We start from the raw sequence: 4269 nt of genomic DNA, 5'->3' as shown, positions 1-4269 counted from the left end.
GCAAGATTAAGAGGCAGTCTTATGACTGATTTAAGGATGGATTCAGGCCAAGTTTGTTCACAGCTCTTTGCTGAAAACCCAGCCTCTTCCCAGTATGACTGCTTCCTCTAACTCATTAATGAAATATCACAGACCCCTTATTCCTTAGCATTTATTTAACCCAGCTGTGGGTCTGTGAAAATGTATGTCCCCTCTGGATGTGATCGAGCTTTCAGCTGTCATCATTGTCTCTACAATTGTTTCTTTCTCTCTTTTTATATGACCTGTTTCATTTTTACCAGCTCCAGCCTTCAGGGAGGAAGGGTTACCAGTATTTTGTATTCTAGAACACAACTTGTGTCACATTTACTAGCTAGTGGAGTCAATATGACATCCAAAGCCAATGAGCAGTCTTCCTCTCCTACCCAGAATTTGTAAGCTGAAGTAGATTTTCTTTAGAGCCTCACATCCTGAAATTAGTCTATGTAACAAGGCTACTGGGAATGTAGTAAGAACTGGGCCACTTGAGGGGCGCCTGGGTGGCTCAGTCAGTTAAGTGTCTGACCTCGGCTCAGGTCATGATCTCATGGTTTGTGAGTTCAAGCCCCACATCAGGTTCTGTGCTGACAGCCCAGAGCCTGGAGCCTGCTTCAGATTCTGTGTCTCCTTCTCTCTCTGACCCTTCCCCACTCACACTGTCTCTGTCTCTCAAAAATAAATAAACATTCAAAAAATTTAAAAAAAAAAGAACTGGGCCACTTGTAGTTGCTCACATGTAACTCTGCCCTTCCCAGTCCCTGTCTTTGAAACTCATCTAAGAAGTCAACTCTGAGCGCGCGCACACACACACACACACACACACTGCTGAACCCCTTCTCAGCGAGACCTTGGGCAAGGGGTAAGTTCCTGATCTCATCTAGGGTTTAGTTTCCTCACCTGTAACACTGACATACTGTGATGTGTATCTCATGGGATTGTCATGAGGATTAAATTAGTTTATATCCAAAAGGTGATTAAATCAGTTCCTAACATATAACAAGAGTTCAGTGAATTTTTTTTTTTTAATGTTAGGTGCTCTTCCCTTTTGCTTAATTCCCTTCTCTGTCACTCTGCTGACACATTTTCTGTGTCATTATCTTAGTCATTATCTGCTTAAGCATCTCTATCCTCCATGAGGCTATAGTTTCCTTGAGGACAGAAACTGTTGTGTCTGTTCTTTTAATCCCTACCAGTGAGCACAGTTTCTGACACACAGGCATACAGTGAATGTTGAGTCAATAAATAAGTCACTGGGTGAAAAATTTAGTATTGGAACAAACTAAGTGTAGCATTTTTTTTTTTTGCTATAGGAAAAAAAAATAAAAAAGAATGAGAGAAAATCTACCAGATCATTAAGAGTGCTTAGCCCTGGACGGTGAAACATGTAACATGTATTTTCTTCATTTTACTCTTCTATTTTTCCCTCTAATGCGAGTGTGGATAGGGGCAGAGTGGTTACACAACATTGCATGCAAACGACTGAGCTCTGCTCTAACCAGAGAGCTTTGAGGATTATATTAGTGATGATGACATGAGCTGCATTAACAAATGAACTTGGAAATTTTGGCATCTTAACATAATAGCAATTTATTTCTTTGCTTGCACGGTGAAGGTGTATACACACCTTTGTATGTACTCCATGAAGTCATTCAGGGACCCAGCCCCATGGAGGCTCCTCCATTTACACATGGTTGCAGGTCCCCCTGGTGTCCACACATTTGGCTGGCAGACTGGGGAAGAAAGGGCATGAGTAGGTTCATATGGGACGTGTACCTCATGTCTGCCCACATTCCTCTGCTCCAAATTGAGCAACACTGCCCTGCCTGGCCAGAAGATTGGGAAATGTAGTCTAGCCATATGTCCTAACAGAAAGGAAGTGATTTGGTAGAGAAGCAGAGGATGAGTTAGCTTTCCACCCCTGCATTCTGTCCAATCTAGCCCCCTGATTCAACCTCCTGACTAGGCTCCCCTCCTTTTCTCTCTCCTTTTCAACCTGTCTTCCACGTGGCTGCCCAAGTGACTTTTCTAAAATAAATATTTGACTTACCACTTGCCTTACTTAGCTCCCTATCATCAACTAAATAAAGTTCAAACCTCTGTAAGCTAAATCTCTCAACCCATACGCTCAAGAGCACAAGTAATATTTCTTTCTGCGACTGGATTTAATTTTGGTGTTAAGCTCCCATCCTGCCAGGTAGTAGATTTTTCTCCCCTTTATATAGGTTCTGAGTTCTTGGGAGTATCACAGTACAAAGCCTTGAGTGGGCATAAGATCCTCAGTGGTCACCTCAGGGGAGTTTTCTAAAAGAAACCAAAGGCATTTCTTACCCTCAGAACACTGCAGGAAACCGTCCTGAGAATCTCATTCAAATTGTCAGTGAAAGGAAGCAAACCAAACCTGGAGTACTGAAAAAGAAAACAAGCAAACAAAAGAAATAGAGTAAGAAAATGAGTCATTGGGAGTTGGCAGGGGGCATTAAGAAGGAATTCAAGACAGAAGCAGATACCTCTTGTGTACATATCTTTATAAAAGATTAGAAAAGCAACACAAATAAGAAGTCTAGTATATTAGCCAGCATGTATCTTACTGCTTTTTACTGCTTTTTTAATTTACCTCTAAGCACCATATTTACATCATAGACAGTTCCACTGAAACCTGTAACATTTACTGGCATGTAAAATAATTCCAACAAATAATATAGAAATATATCTGCTTTGCTAAATTATATTTAAATGTATAAAGAAAGGGGATGTGTCCAGATATAGAAATGACAAAGCATCACATCTGGAAGCGTCTTTCAGCTTGTGTATGGAGAATCTGGGGTATTTAGAAGCATTGGCTCACCTAAGATCAGGCAGCTATTAAGTGACAGGCTGGGGCCTGGATCCAGACTTTCACACCTACTCTCAGCTGGAACAATGTGGGTGGTCGAGGAAATTGGCACATTTCCCTCAGAGCTTCAGAAGGTAGAAGCCTTGAGAGCTGCTGGGAAAATGCATGTCTAAGCATAAAGCAACAGTCAGCAGCTATAGGTTTTCTTTTACTCTGAACACTTTCTACCTTCTTCTAGACAGAATCCGGACTCATTTCTAGGGCACTAAATCTTCTCCTGGCTAATGTGGTTTCTTGCCCAAACTTACAGATCACTATGCACATTCCCCCTCCTCTGTTTACAGCCCCTTCCTTGGGTTGTCTCTGGAGAATGATTCCTCCCTAGTGCATGTAGTCTTGGTGGAGGATCCTTTGTAGGGTCTGTTCTTCCCTGGTTGAGGAGAGTCTGTATGATACAGAAGCCAATCAGAGTTCTTCTCATAGACATTCAGATCCTCATCAGAGTGACACAAAGATGAAAAACATTGGAGCCAACTCATCCAGTGATAGACCTGTAGAAGACTATCCATTAGTGCCTGCTCCCAAGATAGCCAGTTCTTCCCTAGTTCCCATCCTACTGAGAACCTGGCTGTTCAGCTTTACTTCAACTTGTTGTGTCTTCTCAGATCTGTCCAATAACTTTCTTTCTTTGCCTATGTTTGTGAATTTTATTTGGCTTCTTTGCAGATAAATTGACAAAATGTACAGTGGGCAGTCCTATTGATCCCCTCCACTTAACTGACTTTTTATTAAACAAATGGGTTAACTAGTGCCTCAGCATGCAGATGACTAGTATCTAGTATGCTTTACTTTAGTGCATCCATGCACTCCATTTGAGTTCTGAACTTATCAAACACTTTCGTGTTGGTTCCCAAACCTGGTCACACACACACATTACAGTTTCATAATGTAATTAAATATTAACTAATGAGTGCTCTCTTCAGCAGCACATTTACTAAAATTAGAATGATAGAAGATTCACACAGCCCCTGCATAAGGATGGCATGCAGATTTGTGAAGTGTTCCTGATTTTTTCAAAACCCACAAGATACTGGGAATACAGTAAAAGATTTATACTCTGAAAACTGTAAAACACTGAGGAAAGAAATTGAAGATGACACAAAGAAGTGGAAAAACATTCCATGCTCATGAATTAGAAGAACAAGTATCAATAAAATGTCTCTATTACTCAAAGTAATCCACACATTTAATGCAACCCCTATCCAAATACAACCAGAATTTTGCACAGAGCTAGAGCAAACAATCCTAATATTTGTATGGAACCAGACAAGACCCTGCATAGCGAAATCAACGTTGAAAAAGAAAAGCAAAGCTGGAGGCATCAAACTTCTGGACTCCAAGTTATATTACAAAGCTGT

General features: G+C 40.9%; 1 non-coding gene across 1 annotated transcript; it reads left to right on the top strand.

The window, feature by feature from the left end:
- The first annotated feature begins 3821 nt into the window (after positions 1-3821).
- On the top strand, positions 3822-3924 carry LOC122202637. The gene has a single exon (XR_006194776.1). It is a non-coding gene; the product is annotated as a U6 spliceosomal RNA (small nuclear RNA).
- Positions 3925-4269: the final 345 nt, after the last annotated feature.

The sequence above is a fragment of the Panthera leo genome, chromosome A1, assembly GCF_018350215.1.
Source record: "Panthera leo isolate Ple1 chromosome A1, P.leo_Ple1_pat1.1, whole genome shotgun sequence".
Lineage (NCBI taxonomy): Eukaryota > Metazoa > Chordata > Mammalia > Carnivora > Felidae > Panthera > Panthera leo.
This window is presented reverse-complemented; position numbering and strand designations above follow the sequence as displayed.